At 35.6% G+C, this 18,941-nt stretch overlaps 1 protein-coding gene and 1 long non-coding RNA gene across 2 annotated transcripts in view; one reads left to right on the top strand and one right to left on the bottom strand.

The window, feature by feature from the left end:
• The window catches only part of LOC145254638 (large neutral amino acids transporter small subunit 2-like), a 314,875-nt gene that overhangs the window by 64,261 nt on the left and 231,673 nt on the right, over window positions 1–18,941 (top strand). The window lies entirely within an intron of this gene.
• The window catches only part of LOC145254640 (uncharacterized), a 215,573-nt gene continuing 197,301 nt past the window's right edge, over window positions 670–18,941 (bottom strand). Inside the window, exon 3 of the long non-coding RNA XR_013863783.1 lies at window positions 670–2,419. This is a non-coding gene — a long non-coding RNA (uncharacterized LOC145254640). The remainder of the gene's footprint in view (window positions 2,420–18,941) is intronic.

Raw genomic sequence — 18,941 nt, 5'->3', positions numbered from 1 at the left:
TTTCACAAGAAAATGATGGCCGAAATAGCTTGTAATCCTGAAAGAAAACTGACAGAACTCCTTTTTACTAACACTGGAATTTATTTACAAAATTGTGCTTATCGCATTTTAAATTCAAACTCTTTATGTCTTTTTCATTGTTGTTAGGGTGTTAACCAGACCAATCAACCGATGAGTTTTATAGAGGTGAAAAACTGTGAGAACTGTACGAGTTTTCTCCTAGACGAGTGCGAAGATTAATTGTGTTGTCCTTGTCTGCGGTTGTCCCGCTGGTTCTGATGCGAGTATTTAACAAATAGATTAGCTGAAAGTAGACAGCATTTTGTCAACTTGAAAGAAAATTGAGACCACGCGGACTCGAGGAAAGGTCGCTTTCACAAGATCGATGTTAACATCAGACGCGGCAACTATTGTAAATGTCAGGTGATTATTGTAAATTGGGAGTTCATTTTTTTTTTAATAGCGAGTTTTTTTTGTTTTTTTTTAATGGCGGGGATGGAAGAAAAGACAAAGAGTGACACAACACACAACTGCAGACGAAGACAGACAAACAAATAAATAATCAGACAGATTGACAAACAAATGGTTGAAAAAGTATTTGATAAAAGAAAAAAATGGCGTCATTTTAAAATTCAGGTAAAGTATAAAAAAAGAGAAAGATGTCTAAATTGTATAAATTTTACTCCATTGTTTATTTTTCTTTTTTTTTTTGCGAACTTTATTCACATAATGGCCTGACATTTAACATAAAAACAACTTTAAATAAATGGTGTTGGGGACTTGCATAAACCCCCTGAAATAAATAAAGAAAAAGAAAAACACTACTAAATAATATAAAATAAACTATTGTTTATTTTTGTTAAAAGAAAAGTAATTACTTTTTAGTGTACGCCAAGCTGACAGTATGAAAGAAGGAAGGGAGGAAGAAGGTGAAGACTTGAAAGCGTGTGAGAAATAGTCCAATTATGTGTTGCGGCGAAGTGAGAGAAAGAGAGAGTCAAGCAATGTTCTTTAACGTACGAGAAACGCTGTCATTTCAGATACTGAATTTCACTCGGCGAGCGTTCCTGTTGGTGTCGGTTATCATTTTATCTGACGAGAGATGTTCTCCGTGCCTTTTATATTTCTTTAGCGGCTCCCAGAGGCTTGCAAAAATGTGTTTTTTTTTAAATCGATTCCTGATTGGTCAAACATTCATATTTTTGAGAAAAAAAAGTGCTTTTAGCTACGTCAGTCATTTCTCAAGCGTTCTGCTTTTTTACCCAAGGGGTTTGGTGTAGGTAAATGCTGTAATTCCCGCGCGAATGAATTTATAAATTTTAATGTGTATGTGTGTCTCTTAGAAATATAAAATAAGAAACAGCACAGACGTGTTTATTCTATAAATTCAGAGGTCTACAAAGTCTTTAGACAAATGGTACAACTACATTATAATAGCGAAATTCGAAATTTTTAATACTGTATTTCAAGGAAAACCAATCGTATCTGCTTGATTATCATATTATAGCAATGAATATATCCAAAAATTACGAAAAACGATACGATAGAAAAAATTTATTAAAGAAAACATCTTTTGACGAAAATTAGTGAAAATTTGGCTAAAACCACTGAAGAGCTCCAAAGGGAGGTAAATAGCGTATAACTATTGCCAATTTTTAAAATAAATTGTACGTTAATAATCGTAAATATGAATTACTTGTCTTGTTTTTAGCATAACGGAGTTACTTCCCTTGTTATAATGTCACGTGTTTCTATAGATTTTTTTTATTTTAAAGATAGAAAATTCGTATTTAAAAAAAAAATGATACGGTAATAATTAAGTACTTCTGACATACCAATTAAGTAGATATCGTTATTTTAGTTGAAATTGAAATGTGATGTTTTTTTAATCGTTTTTTTTTTCTTTTTTCCGAATTTTGTTATTATAGTGTAATTACACCTAAAAAAATTTTTTACTCTTACAACTCTAATAGAAAAAAAAACTGGACTGGATTCTTGGCAGCATTTGAACATTCTCCATTCTAACACGTTCAGTCCGGTTCTCGACAACTCAATTTGAATCCCCCCCCCCCGACATCTTCACTGCCAAACTTATATTCTCTCGTTCATATGCAAATTAAGACGCGATCGAACCTGATGATTTGTCGCCTTTTCGTGTCCCATCGGTCGGGTTTCGAGTTCGCATATGCCACCCTTGGTAGCCCGCCTCCGTGACTGCAGTCACCCTACAATTTTCCTTAAAACAACTGAAACTGGAAATCTCGGAAATGTTTAAATAATGTGGTTACAGAATACGGCCCTGTCAATTCTCTGTTCTTCTTCTTTCGTCAAGAATAAATGGTTATGAACAGATCGTTTATATTTTGTGGTCTCTCTGCTAAAGGTTGGAAGTAAATTATTTCATTTTTCTAATTCATTTCTGAAATAATAAAAAATGATATTATTTAAACTTTAATAACAACTAATTAATATGCAAAAAGAATTATTTGACAGAACTTCTAAAAACATTTTAATGAATTTATAAAATTGTCTAAAGACATTTTGGACACCCTGGTTATGTACACGCATCAACTGTGTGAAGTCATTTTTTAGTAGTGAATTTGCGTTTCTATAATGCTATAGTATATCTTTCTTGTTGTTTCTTGGTCTTTTCGATTTGTGCAGTTAAACACACTTAAAAAATGCATTCATTTCTTGTGTTAAAAATAACAAATAAATAAATAAAAATCCAATTATGCGCGCAAAAAAAGAAATTAATAAATTTCAGAGATGCAAATCTACTTCCCTCCTACGGATACTGCCACTTAACAATTTGTTTTGCATTTCCGAGTGGGTATGCTGACACCGATCGGTTAAATTGGTGTAATTTTTTCCACATCCCCCCAATAAAAAGGTGGGGGGGGTGTCTACTTTGAAAACCGTTCTTTACATGGGGATGTTGTGAATATCTATTCCGAATCCCGTTCTTGAGATGGGGAGGTTGGTGGTGTCTATTTCAAAAGCTGTTCTTAACATTGGGGGTTTAGGTTGTCTATTCCGAACGCCGTTCTTAACATGACAATTAGGACTGCTACCATTGATTTCTATCACCCTAATCAGTCCATATACAGTGAGAATCTATAACCTCGAAAATACGCCCACGCAAATTCTGCGGGGAAAGAAAACTTAAAATGTGTTTTGTTCGGCGGGCGTAGTTGAAGGCATACCACTTGACAACGACGTGCACTTTTTTAACCAATTAACGCTGAACGAGAGACTTAATTTTCATACCTTTTTCCTAAGTCGCCTGGGAGCCTATCGAAAAATATATAAACAATGAGCAAACTCTTCTCATTCACTCACTGTTTGCTTTTTTTTCTCTTTTCACTTTCTTGGGTCAACATCTTCATTGCTACTTCCTCGCCAGCATGACGAAACCCACCTATTCGCATGTACGTATGCACGCACAGAGAGAATAATGAAGACATTCAGTCGCGCACACAAACATGCACTTTCTACTTCTCTTTTCTCTTACCAACGTCGTCGTTGCTACTTGTTCTTGCCAGCTTGACAAAACACGCCTAATCACACACACACACACACACACACACACACACACACACACACACACACACACACACACACAGAATAATGCAGATATTCAGCCGCACACAAAGACATTTACTTTCCTCTTTCTTTCTCATATCACACAAAAATAGTAAGCATGTTTTCTCACTAAGAAAACAAAGGACATTCTCTGCTTTTTTTTGTTTCAATACAACGAACAGTCTAAATAACTTTCACATTTACAAAAACTGTCTACCAAGACACACTTTTTGACACTGAAAAATGATTCGTTTTTACTTGTTATTTTTATGTAAATAAACAAAATTCAACTGGTCTGGTGGAGTATCCAGTTATGTGCAGTTACTTGAGATTGCATCACTAGAAGATGCACCATTTTTCGTATAAGTCAATGTATAACCGTGTTGAGGAGATCTTATTTGGGCTTCATTCCTGGATATGACCTTAAACTACATCCGATAGTAGGGCCCCCGTTTGCAGGCTTCAATTTATGTGTGACAAGAGACTCATAGGAAGGAATCATAGGAAGTAGTACAAATTTGGATTTGGTACCATATAAAAGACAAAATGTGTGTGTGTGTGTGTGTGTGTGTGTGTGTGTGTGGCAAAAACTTTCGACACCCTTTAATTGCCATTGCTCCCAGGTCCACTCTGACCCGGACTGGTAGTACTTGTTAGGGTCCCAACTACGGATTAAATAGAAATGGACTTAAAAAAAAACCCAAATATACTCTATTAACAGATTGTTCTTTAAAATCACTGGATTCGGCATTAAATAACCTGAAAAGGGTTGATATGCCGTAAAACAAAAACAACCAACCAACTTATATGGGCTTCACATACTATCTTATTATGTTTATTTAACCAAGATTTACTTGTGAGAATAGTGTCTATGTACATATCTTGTGTGCACCTGTACTAGCACCTTCCACACGTTTAGCAAGAGAGGACATAGGTGTGGTAAAAATAATGTTTAAAATGTAATTTTCCACAAAAGGTTAGAGTAAGAAGAAATCGTAAATTTCCACCAGAAGTTAAAAGATTAGAATAAGAGCTACGTATCATGGCTTCGAATACTATGTTATTTTTAATATTAAGTCAAGGCATATTTGTAAGTCAGAACATCTTCATGTCAGGATATCTGGAGAAATGTTTGTACAGAGTGACCGACAGCACTCGAAGATGATGTCTAGTAGCAAACAAACAAGAACAATTTAAAATTAAAATTAAAATTTTAAAAAATTAAAATTAAAATAAATTAAATTACAAAAGTAAAATAAAACAAATTAAAATTAAAAATATTAACATTAAAAAATTAAAATTAAAAATATTGACATAAAAAAATTAAAATTAAAAATATTAACATAAAAAAATTAAAATTAAAAAGAAATTAAATTTAAAAAATTTAAATTAAAAAAATGAAAAATAAAATTAAAGAAATAAAATTAAGAAATTAAAATAAAAACATTAACATTTTAAAGTTAATATTAAAAAATTTTAATTAAAAAAATGTAAATAAAAAATCTAAATAAAAAATAAAAGTAAAAAATTAAAATTTAAAAGTAAATTAAAATTTTAAAAGTTAATTTTAAAAAATAAAATTAAAAAATTAAAAAATAAAAATTAAAAACAAATTAAAAATTAAATAAAAATAAAAATAAAAAATTAAAATTAAACAAATTAAAAATTAAAATAAAAATATAAAAAAATTAAATCAAAAAAATGTAAATAAAAAATCTAAATAAAAAAATAAAAGTAAAAAATTAAAATTTATATGAAAAAAAAATTTAAATAAAAAATTAAAATTGAAAAACATTTAATGATAATTGTTTGAGACATGTTTGTTTTGTAAATATATACACAGGCATCAATTGTTTGAACCAATATTTAGTTGCAATTTCATGTTTCTCTAAGACAACTTAAGTTCATTGGTCTGTCAGATAGAATTTTCTTCAATTAATTTATCAAAAAAACAAAAACAAAAAAAACGAGTATTCTTAAGCTACCATAATCAACTGAGTATAATAATTGCTATCTAAAATCAATGCTTGATCGCCAATGCTTTTATGAAAACGAGTGGTCTCAGCAAGTACAAATGCAGGTTCTTCCTCTAAGTAATGGCGACTGTGATCCATCTGACACCCAGTTGTAAGATTCTGACGGGCGATTACTGCAAAATGCGACACAACGGTGTGTGTAAATATCTTCACTGGACTATTGCAAAGACTTTTGAATATCCAGTAAGTCCTGAAAACATAGAGCAGAAAGAACTGCTAAAAATGAGTCATACAACATTCAATATAACTATGCAATTCCTGCAACTACAAATACAACTATAAAACAGAGCTCGTAAACTTGACATAGTTATTTATATATATATAAACTTGACATAGTTATTTATCTATAAATATAAAAGCGAAAATGTATGTATATTTGTATGTGTGTTCGCTTTTTCTGTATGTCTACAAAAGGCTTTTTTCAGAGAAGCGGTCGGTCGGTTCACAACTTTTTAAAACTTTTTATATCACATATAAATCGTAATATCTCAGAGTTAACAACGAAGCTCGCCAGTCTATTTAATTTGCTCGATTTCGGGAAGATAAATATTCAGCATTTGTCGCTCGCCGCATGTGGGTTAGTCTTTTTCCTATAACATCTTAGGAAAATAAAAATGAAAAAAAGCGTTTCCGCAGTAAATGAAATACTATACCACAGTCAAACTTGACCTCATTAACTCATTAAAACGAGCACCTGCCAATTCCAAGCAATAATAAAAATAAATTCAAACGTGTTTCCATTAGTATCTCGTGGTGGGGCAATGGTTAACGTCACACGTTTTTTTTTTCACACTTTAATTTACAACTTTGCCTCAACGGTTCGGGTTCGATCCTCATACTTACCTACCAAAACATTTTTTTTTGTTACCCCCCCCGAGTTTCCACACACACCTCCAAACACCTGGGCAACGCCGGGTAACTCTCGCTAATCTATATATATAAAAGCGAAAATGTATGTATGTATGCATGTGTGTTCGTATGTCTCACAAAAACTTTCGACACAGGCCACGGATTTTCACGAGATTGGTATCATTTTGAAGCCTGACATCTTGGACGACAAATATCAAAAAATTGTCCAAAAACATTAATTCCTTCATCCTAAACTGGACCCTTTTCTACAAGCAGAGGTACCAAAAAAAATCATTCCTTCATTTTCTCTTCTCCTGCTACTATGACAATGACGTCATGTTTGACCTAGAAAACACTGACGTTAGTTTCAACCACCTGCAAGTGTTTTTAAAGGTTTAATTTTATCCGTTCTCAATTGTATGTCTCTTTGGCATAGGGGTAACGTGTCAGGCTTTTTTTTCCCCCACCTTAGCTTCGATGTTTCGGGTTCCAGCCTAGCTTCCTACCTAAACTTTTTTCATCTTTTACACCTTTCTTTTCCTTTTTGCTTTGTTTTGGTTTTTCCAATTTTTTTTAACATCGTGTTTTTTTTTTTAATATTAAAACAGGGTAACCCTCTTCTACATACACACCTCCAAACACCCAGGCAATGCTGGGTACCCCCGCTAGTATATATATAAAAGACAAAACGGCCATGCGCGTTTTTTGTATGTCCAGCAAAGGCTTTTTTTCGGGGTGTGGGATTCTCAAGAGGGTTACTATTTTTTACAACTTTTCATATACACCCTAGATCATAATATCTACGATTTGCGAAGGGACGTCGTGTCTACATTTATTTTGATTGACTTTTATAAAATTCACGCAATTCCATCCTCTCGAGTGTTTGTTAGTCTTTTTCTGTATAAATAAAGCTAAACTCACCGATGCAAAGGGGTCAGCGGCCTTTCATGCCGGGACGTTTATAAAGCAATTAGCTTTGATCAACGTGGGGAAAACCCTTCATATCAGACAAATGCTATTCATTTGAGAGTTCTCCCTTTTTCGGGGGAGCTTGTTTTCCTCAACATCGTGGGGAAACAAATAAATGAAACAGCGGAAAGCTGAACTGGCCTTCAGCCAACATTCATTTCTGCACCTTCACTTTGCAAGTCAACTTTTTGATTGACATCTCTAAATTTAAATGCTTTTCACTTCGCATGTCTTCATAGCGTAGCGGTAAAATGTTGCTTTTTTTTTTTTTTTCACTTTCTTTTCCGCCTTCGGGTTCGTCACGGGTTCGAGCCACCCTCCCTACTAACACTTTTTTTTTCTTTTACACTTCCTAACATCCGGGCAACACCAGGTACCCCTGCTAGTCTATTATATAAAAGACAAAATGTGTGTGATGTGTGTGTGTGTGTCTGGCAAAAACTTTCGACAGACACAACGAATCCCCACGAGATCGGTATCATTTTCATGCTCGATCTTTCAGACGACAAATATTGAAAGATTGGCCAAAAATATTAATTCCTTCACCCTCAACTGGGCATTTTTCTACAAGGAAGGCTCACTTTTTTCGCTGATATTTTTAAAAGTCATCCTCTCTTTTTTTTTTTTTTGTTTTTTAACACCTCTCTCCACCCGGGCTGCCTACTTTTTTTTTTTTTTTTTGGCCTTCCTTACTCACCACACCTGGACAACCCCAGGTACCCTTGCTAGTATATGACTGTCAAGTTTACCAGCTCTGGATAAGAAGGAGAAAGTAACACCTATAACTGAAGTCAGCCTCTCTAATGGTGCCAGCCTAAACAGAGCTGAGGGGAAGTAGAATTAAATGCCAAGGTTTTATGTGTGACAAGAGACTTATACGAAGGAATCATGGGAAGGAATCATGGGAAGTAGTACAAATTTGGATTTGGTACATTTTGGCATAACCGATTTGGTGTACGGGGATGACTTGGTGGCAAATTAGCGCTTCCATGTGTGTTTTTTTTTTTTATTTATTTTTCGATAAAATTCATTCAACAAAGATACTTTTTTCTTTGAATAAAATTGGAATACAAATTATTAAATAAAAAAAATATAATTTAATTTTAAAAAGAGAACTTAAAATAATCTAACTTATTTAAAAACAATACAACACTAAAACAAACAACATTCAGTCATTAACAACTAGATTATATCTCCATATATTTTTTTCTTAATTAAAAAAATTAAAAAATATTTTTAAGATTTAATCCTTAAAAAATTAATCATAAAATAATTAACAAAACAGAGTTTTGCAAGAACATAATTTTTCCTTTAAAAAAAAAAAAACGGCTCAAAACTTCTCACCGTGTTTATTTAAAACTCACACCAAAAAAAACAAAAAAAAACATTCAGTTGTCAACAAGGAGATTATATTTTAATATTGTTTTTCTTCATTTTTTAAAAATAACTGTTCATTTAAAACAAAACACAGAGGCTTGCCTTCTTTCTGGTTTTCTTGGCCTTTTGGCCAAGATCAAAGTGTAGATACTGCAAGCAAAGACCATATGTGGGGGTAACCCCACATATCAGACCTTGGTCAATGTAGGGGCAACCCTTCATACCAATTGCCACTATCCAGCGCCCATTTCCCACCCATCGGGAGCTGGCCCCCCTCCCCCCTCCCTCTCTCTCTCTCCACATTAAAAAACGGCCTTGTGCCTAATTTGCTCAGTGGGGAAGCAAATAAATACTTCAAAGTGTAGTATCGGTTCTGCAGATAATTTGTACCAGTCAATCGAGGGGAAACCCTCAATACTGGGACAATTATTATTTTTGGTAACAAGAGTGCTCCCTTTTTGCCTACTTTTAGGGGAGCTGGTATTTTTTACCCCACATTAAAAACGGCCTTGTGCCTAATTTGCTGTGGTGGGGAAGCAAATAAATACATTAAAACACAACACAACAACAGACAACACTTGGTCATCAACCATGGGATTGTATTCTCATATTGTTTTTCTTAATTTAAAAAAAAAAAAAAAGAAAAGAACTATGCTTATGCACTTATGTTACCGTGGTATTTTTTAAATAGTATTTTCAAGTTAAATTGAAGTTTCATGATATCATTTTTTTTATTAAATTGTTAGGCGAAAGTACAGAATAGTTACAAAAATTTCCCCTCCTCATGTTAAGAATGGCGTTCTAAATAATAACATTATTGTTTCAGCACGGTAACATAAGTGCATAAGTTACAAATAAACTTTAAAATGTTTGTTAAAGTTTATAATCCTTAAAAAGTTAACTAGAAAATAATTAGCCAAAAAGAATTTTACAAAAAAATGGTTTTTCTTAAAAACAGTTGAAGTGATATGATTTCATGTTGTCTTTCTTAGCTTTTTTTTAGAAAGTTATAAAAATGTGACTCGCGTAATCGACACCGAATTGGACATACTGTAGAATCAGACACACTGAAACGTCCCATTCCCTACAAATTTACGCAGAAGAGGATAGAGTTGCTCACCACCTGTACAAATTTGCTTTGAATTGCTGCATCAAATCCGTTGCCAAGGTCGCTGGAAAAACGATGGGATCCTTCTATCGATCCAGTAGATATCTACCTACTGATGCAATTCTCTACCTATACGTCCAAGGATGGAGTATTGCTGTCACATCTGGGCAGGAGCTGCTAGGAAGATCTTATCCTGCCTTGACAGAGTTCAGGATAGACTTTTTAGCCTAGTGGGGGATGCACTTTTCTCTTCCCTGCAACCTCTTTCTCACAGAAGAGACGTTGTGAGCCTGTCATCCATTACATTTAGATATGAGGTTTTTGAAGGCCAATCCGCCGGTGCAATAACATCAGGAGTAGATTCTTGATGGAATTAAAGAACTTTTTGTGTAGGCCTTTGCACCATCTTGCTGCCATGTCTGTGTTTTTGTCATCCATTGCATTTCTTTTAGCATGGAACATTTGTAGATATCTCTTCACAATAAGCTGAACCTTTTTCGCAAGAAGAGAGACCTTTGTGGCCAAGATCAAACGGTAGTATCTTTTCCGGCAGATACTGCAAGCAAATACCATATGTGGGGGCGACCCCACATATAAGACCTTGGTCAATGTAGGGGAACCCTTCATACCAATTGTCACTATCCAGTTCCCCTACTCCCTGGGGAGTTGGCCCCCATTTCCCCTTCACTCCTCACATTAAAAATCGGCCTTGTGCCTAATTTGCTAGGTGGGAGAGCAAATAAATACCGACCTTTGTGGTCTTCGGGACAAGATCAAAGTGTAGTATCTATTCCGGCAGATACTGCAAGCAAAGACCATTGCCCTTGTGGCAATCTTCTGGTCCATGTAGGCACAACCCTACTTGGGCCAGCTGACAAGTCACTATCCAGCTCCCATTTCCCACCTCTCGGAAGCTGGTCCCCTCTTCCCTTCCCCCTCCCCCTCTCTCTCCACATTAAAAAAACGGCCTTGTGCCTAATTTGCTCAGTGGGGAAGCAAATAAATACAACCTTTGTGGTCTTCGGGCCAAGATCAAAGTGTAGTATCTGTTCCGGCAGATACTGCAAGCAAAGACCATATGTGGGGGAAACCCTACAGATAAGACCTTGGTCAATGTAGGGGCAACCCTTCATACTAATTGTCACTATCCAGCTCCCCTACTCCCCGGGGAGTTGGTCCCTATTTCCCCTTCACTCCTCACTTTAAAAATCGGCTTTGTGCCTAATTTGCTCAGTGGGGGAGCAAATAAATACCTCAAAGTGTAGTATCTGTTCTGGCAGATTCTGCAATCAAAGACCATATGTGGGAGCAACCCCACATATAAGACCCTTGCTCTTGTAGCAATCAGTTATTGGTCAATATAGGAGAAACCCTTCACACTAATTGTCACTATCCAGCTCCCCTACTCCCCGGGGAACTGGTCCCCATTTCCCAATCTCTCCACATTAAAAAACGGCCTTGTGCCTAATTTACTCAGTGGGGGGGCAAATAAATACAAACCCACATATAAGACCTTGGTCAATGTAGGGGCAACCCTTCATACCAATTGTCACTATCCAGTTCCCCTACTCCCTGGGGAGTTGGCCCCCATTTCCCCTTCACTCCTCACATTAAAAATCGGCCTTGTGCCAAATTTGCTTGGTGTGGGAGCAAATAAATAACCCTCTTCACAATAAGCTTCCTACCTTCAAAACTACAATGATACATTTATAACCTCAAATTTCCTGATTTTCTACCGACCACACTGTTATTCATGAATTTTACAGAAGTGTTGGATGAAAAAAAAAAATACTCCTTGCTTTGTTTTCAGCCAGAATGCCATGTTGAGATATCCATATTATTTGAAATCTTTGGACTGTTCTCATCTAAAGTGTCATTTTCACAATGATGTAACCTTCGATGTAACCTCCGACCTTCTTCAAGTGTATCTTGTTGAACTCAGAAATGTTTCTTACTCGGGAAGTTCTTAAAGACTGTTCGTTTGGGTAAATACGCACCTGGAAACAAATGGGAGTTAGAAGGTCGCCATGTTAGCTTATTGTACTCCCAAAGGCTAAGTCTGCTGCCCGGCAGGGTCAGGAAGAAAGTGGGTAGGAGTTTCAGATTTTGCCTTTTATGTACTCGGTCACATGATTGAGAGCTGACTTGTGATTTGGCGAGCCAGGGAGAAAATCGATTTCAAATTTCGAACCACAAGAATTAGCTCCTGCTTGTAATTGTAGCAAGTTTCGGCTGCTGCAGATTTGTAAAATGTTGAATATCGAATACAGCAGCAAGTTCTAGGAGCATATACAAGAAAGAATAATTGGGGAATAAGTTATATGCCATCCACTATGACAATTCCTTAGTGGGGATGCCTTTTTCACTTCCCTGCAACCTGTTTTCCATGGAAGAGATGTTGCGAGCTTGTCTCTGCTTTTTCGTTATTCCCATGGCAAGTGCTCGTCTGAGCTCCAATCCATGGTTCACCCTCGCCAAACTTTCACAGAAAACACTTGTCTAGCTGAAACTACTGCCAATAATTTCCCCCACTCTTTATCTGTGCCTAGATTCCATGAAGAAAGCGTCTTTCTTAGAACTGCACACCTGTGGAACTCTCTTCCGCTTGCCGGTTTTCCATCTGCCTACAATTTGGTTGTCTTCAAGTCCAATGTAAACAAATTCCTGATGAACCGTTCTCTTAAGTAATCCAATTTATAAAATTTCCACTACTAACGATTACTATATTATCTCATTGACGACGAGGGGCGTGCAATAAGTATTACCCTGACCCACTTCCCATAGCACCTTTAAGAAGAAGATCATGTGGGTGACGTCACAGCCAGGACAATGAGGAAATAAATGTTGTTGTTACACAGAAAAAGAAAATTGAAGTTCTTTTCTATACTTTCCTTACTTTGCGACTGCGGCTACAACATGTTGATAGAACGTACACATTGTAATTTTGTCCAGAAACCCACACATTGTAGCCTCAGTCGCAAAGTAGACAAATAATAGAAAAGGACTTACTACGAGGATCGTGCAATAAGTAATGCCCCTGACCCACTTCCCCTAGATGTAGAGCAACGAAACTTGGCACAGTTATTAGTCTTTTTCTACATAGGAACCACCAAGAGTTATGCATTTCTCCCATCGTTTGATGCAGCTCTGGAGACCGTTTTTGTAGAACACCCCAGGTTGGTCCTCTAACCACGACATGACTTCAGAAATCAAGGCTGCATCATCTGGGAAACGCTTTCCTTTCAAAAACAACTTCATGGCTGGGAAGAGGTGAAAGTCAGAGGGTGCAAGGTCAGGAGAGTAGGGAGGATGGGGAAGGTTTTCATAACTACATGCCTATACTTCTGATCTGGCAACATGCAAGTTGTGGACTGGAGCGTTGTCCTGCAGGAGGAGGGTACCTTTGCTGATCTTGCCCTACCTCTTGATTTTGATAGCTTCCCTTAATTTCCTCAAAAGTGAAGCATAATAGGCTCCTGTAATTGTGGTACGCTTTGCCAGGAAATCTGTCATCACTACTCCGTCCTGCTCCCAGAAGACTGTGAGCATGACCTTGCCAATGGAGGGCTGCACCCTTGCCTTCTTTGGAGGTGGTGAGTCCAAGTGCTTCCACTGCATTGACTGGGCTTTGGTCTCTGGATCATAGTGATGAACCCAGGTTTCATCCTGTGCAATCAGTCTTTTGAAAAACTTTGATTCATCTTCTTGGCACATCTCCAAATTCCTCCTCGAGCACTCAATGCGTTCTCACTTGTGGAATGGTGTGAGCAACCTGGGAATCCATCTGGCAGACACCTTATGCATATGCAAATGGTCATGAATGATAGTTCCCACAGACCCTCTACTAATCTTGACATCTTGGGCTATTTGGTGAATAGTAATGTGCCGATCTTCAAAAATAGCAGCCTCAACTTGACGGACAGATGCTTCATCAATGGCAGAAGGGGGGGGGGCGACCAGGTCTGGGAGCTGTTTTCACAGACTTTCAGCCATGTTTGAATTCACAATGCCAGCGTTTTACAAGGTCATATGATGGGGCATTATCGCCATAAGTTTCTTTCATTTCATCAAACGTCTCCTGTGGTGTGCGTCCTTTCAAATACAAAAAAACGGATCACTGCTCGACATTCAACAGGCTCCATTTCACGCCTGACTCAGTTCAAACACCTGTAAAACAGAAACCACAATTAGTTCAGGGCTGTAATTTGCCACATAACCCGTAGAGATATAAATCATCGACATGCAAAATTTCAGCTAGATCAGATAAATGGAAGTGGGTTAGCGCCATTACGTATTGCATGCCCCTCGTGTTGTACATTCAGTAACCCTTATCCTCGAGTTGCCTCCGGGCCTTGATAAGTGGTGACTCCTTATGTAAAAAAAAAGAGTAGCTTATTATGATCATTCGTCTCACGCATCAATTTCTAATCTACATCAGGAATCTGTACGGAATTTGAAACAGAACCCTTTATTTAATCTATGGAGATACGGTGCTCTTGTCCCATCAGCCATGACCGGGTAGAAGTCTTGGATAATTCACAATTGTATCCTTAGTATCGTCTGCACTGAGAATTGAACTTTCAATCTCCAAAAGGGCCCACAAAGAACCGTAATGTAAAGGATAAAATATTAGGTAAAAATTCAGTTGTAAGTGACACTTTTCTGGAGGTTGAAAGTTCAATCTTCAGTAGGGGCGATACTAAAGATACAATTGTGAATTACTTAAGACTTCTATAGATTGATGGAACCAGAACATACTACCCCTGTAGATTAAATAAAGGGTTTCATTCAAATACCATACAGATGCCTAAATTTTGTAGAAAATTTCCGAGTTGAACAAGATACACCTAAAGAAGGTCCGAGGTGATATTAGCCAAAACATTGTGCAAATAGCACTCCAGATGAGAACTGTAGTCCAAAGAACTCAAATAATCCAAATTAGTTTGTTTTTTTTACAAGAAAGTCACCACTTATCAAGGCCCGAAAGTCACTCGAGGCTAAGGGTTAATGAATGTAAGATGGTAATCGTTAATGGTGTAAATTGTGTACAATTTAGATTATTTAATGGGACGACTCTACAAGAACTTGTTTACAGTGTACTTGAAGGCGACCATATTGTAGTCAGTTGGAAAGCATGCCAGCAAAACAGAGTTCCATAGACGGGCAGTTCTGGTAAAAAAGCTCAGTTCATGGAGTCCCCGTTTAGATTTAGGAACAAATAGAGAGTGTAGAAAATTGTTGTTAGTGGTTGTAGCTAGCCGAGTTTTTTTTTTGTGAAAGTTTGGCAAGGGAGGACCATAGATTGGATCTCAGATGAGCAGTTGTCATTTGAACCAACGATCTGAATTCAAAATACTACTACTACTACTACTACTACAACAACTAATAATAATAATCATCATCATCATTATCGTCATCATAATCACGATCATCATCATCGTCACCAGCGCTGCCATTGCATCCAGTTTTTCTTCCCTCGAGATAATTTCAAGTTTTTTGTACCATTTTATTTACTTTCTAAAGGAAATGTGTGTTCTCCCTATCATTTGAGTGGGTAAGGGACGGACCACCTTCCTCTCTCCAACAAACAAAAGAAATGTAGGTAGCAAGCACTTGTAAGACGATAACAACAGATGCACAGTTAGTGACGAGATAGGTCACGTGCCCTCTTATTATTCGCCTTTCTGTTGGTTCATATAATAATGCTTAGCATCCGAAGAATGTATATGATTTGCTTTAGATATATGTGATATGAACAGCTTAAAAACTTTGGTAATAGTTTTGCTTACTATTTTTTCGAATGTTCTTATAACATGGCAATAAGGGTCTTCCCAATAAACCGCACTCCCACTTAGGTTGTTTTAAGTACTAAGCAAACCAGGGGAACAGTGGGAGGCTTGCAATTAGCAAAGGTTGGAGGAGCTTTACTAATCTGCTATTTATTGCATTTTATTTGGTTCTTAAATTTTATTCTTGACTATTTGGGAAGAATCTATTAGGTATGAGTACACAGTGTGATGAGGGTTGAGGACATGCGTTGCATGGAAAGAAATGGTGCAAGAATGATACAGTGAATGTGTAATGTGGGCTTAGACCTGATGATATCAGACGATTAAACCTTTGTTACTATCGCAGCATCAAACTCCTCTTCACCATCTGAAAAAAAAATGATTATACCAACATAGTGAATATATTTCAATATTACTAAACGTATTTGTTAGTGTTAGGACGCTTAATTGAAATTAGAAATAATAAAAATTGGAACTTCTGGAGATATTGAAATCGGTATCAGAATCAGAAAAATTTGTGCCTATTTTCCGATGCCAAAAACGATTCTTATAATTGTTTTTCTTTATTTGATTTTGTTTAAAGCAAAATCTTTCACTGCTGATAATAATGATTAAATAATAAATATTTATTGATTTTAAACAACCAGTAAAGCTGAAATCTATAGATAATCCCCACACAAATATATTTTTATGTTTAAGAAAATATATACACATTCAACAAGTGTTTTTTCGATAATCAGGAATAAATAACAATGTTATAGTTAAATATTTAAAAATTTATACAGAATCGATAATTTTATCGGAATTGGTAATTTAGTACAGAATTGGTAATTGTATTGGAATTGGGAAAAATATTGGAATCGTCCCATCATTAGTATTTATATCAAGGCCATCCCTGTAAGAGGCCTAGGCAGCAATATGATATCAAAAGATTAAACCTTTGTTATTTCAAACTTCTCTTCACTTTCTGAAAAAAAAAAATAAATCGATAATTTCCGATACCAAAAAAACGATTCTTTTAATTATTTTTTTAATAGATTTTTTTAAAGCAAAATCTTGTAATAATCATAAAATAATCAATATTTATTGATTTTAAACTAATAGTAAAACTAAAATCTATAAATCACCCCATATGCAACATGTAACATGAGTTTTTATGATAATCCTAAATAAATAACAACTCTTTCATTGAATATTTAAAAAGTTAACAAGAATTGGAATCAGTAATTGTATCAGAATCGGTAATTGTATTGGAATCGTCCCATCACTAGTATTTATATCATGGCCATCCCTGTAAGAGGCCTAGAAAATTAACATGAATGATCCTTTACTAAAAGCAATATTTCCAGTCAGTCAGATATCAATTTGGCTGCAAGAAAATATCTGAAAATGAATTTAAATCAATGTTGAGACAATTAAAATATTCGAATCGTCCCATCACTAGTATTTATATCAAGGCCATCCCTGTAAGAGGCCTAGAAATTTAACATTAATCAGAATTAGGAATCAGAAAAATCGGAACTTTTGGGGGGTATTGGGATTGGTACAGAAATCAGAAAAATTTGTGCCTATTTTCTGATCCAAAAACGATTCCTTTTTTCATTTGATTTTGTTTAAAGCAATTGATTTTTAGACAACTAGCAACACTAAAATCTATACATCACCCCCGCACAAATGTGTGTTTTTTTTTTAAATTTTTTTTTTTTACATGGGGTTCACCACTTATCAAGGCCCAATGGCCACTCGGGGATAAGGGTTATTGTGTGTACAGTAATCAAAGGGATAGTGTAGCAATAGTATTGGAGAATTGGTAAGGTGTCATTACTTAGGGGGGCGGTCCACAAGGAATTTATTTGTGTTGGACTTGAAGACATCCAGGTTGAAGTCGGGAAGGAAACAGGTAAGTAGAACAGCGTTCCACAGGTGTGCAGTTCTAAGAAAGAAGCTTTGTTCATGGAATCTACATTTTGATTTAGGCACAGATAAAGAGTGGGGGAAATTATTGACGGTGGTTTCAGCTAGTTGGGTGTTTTTTGAAAAAGATTGGCGAGGAGAGACCAGAGAATGGAGCTCAGACGAGCACTTGCCATGGAAATAACCATAGAACAATGACAGGCTCGCTACGTCTCTTCTGTGGAAAAGAGGTTGCAGGGTAGAGAAAAGGGCATCCCCCACCAGGCCACGAAGTCTATTTTGTACTCTGTCAAGGCAGGATAGGCTGTTTAACGGGTTTTTACGATAATCAGGAATAAATAACAATATTATAGTTAAATATTTAAAAATTAATAAAGAATCAGTAATTGTATCAGAATCGGTAATTTAATACAGAATGGGTAATTGGATTGGAATCGGGAAAAATATTGGAATCGTAATAGTAAAACTAAAATCTATAAATCACCCCATATGCAACATGTAACATGAGTTTTTACGATAATCCTAAATAAATAACAACTCTTTCATTGAATATTTAAAAAGTTAACAAGAATTGGAATCAGTAATTGTATCAGAATCGGTAATTGTATTGGAATCGTCCCAACACTAATATTTATATCAAGGCCATCCCTGTAAGAGGCCTAGAAAATTAACATGTATGATCTTTTACTGAGAGCAATATTCCCAATCAGTCAGATATCAATTTGGCTGCTAAAATTTTACTTTCATTGCTGCAAGAAAATATCTGAAAATGAATTTAAATTAATGTTGAGACAATTATGAGAATCTGAAAAACCCAAACTTTTTGGAGAATCGTAATCCGTATCGTAATCAGAAAAAATTGTGACTATTTTCCAATGCTAAAAACGATTCTTTTAACGGTGTTTTTTTTTTGTTTGTTTTTGTTTAAAACTTTATTTACCATTACTCATATTAATGATGAAATGATAAATATTTATTGATTTTAAACTACCACTAAAACTAAAATATATAGATTACCTCACCCCAACATTTGCATAAGTTATTTTTTACGTTTTTGAAAATATGTGTGTACATTACATAGGCTTTTGCAATAATCTGAAAATTAAAAAAAAAAAAAAATTATAAGTCAATAGTAAGAGATTTTAAAAGAATTGGAATCGGTAATTGTATTGGAATCAGGAAAAATATAGAAATCGTCCCATCAATAATTTTAACCAATCAATTTTATTTCAGCTGAGGTTATGTATATTTACACTGGTGTTTCTCAACTTTATTCTAGTCGTTACCCTCTTCAATTATACAGCATATAACTAC

This window comes from Euprymna scolopes, chromosome 30 (assembly GCF_053919585.1).
Source record: "Euprymna scolopes isolate OS-2025 chromosome 30, ASM5391958v1, whole genome shotgun sequence".
Taxonomy (NCBI): Eukaryota; Metazoa; Mollusca; class Cephalopoda; order Sepiida; family Sepiolidae; genus Euprymna; species Euprymna scolopes.
The sequence above is the reverse complement of the archived record's forward strand: the minus strand, read 5'-3'. Positions and strand labels throughout refer to the sequence as shown.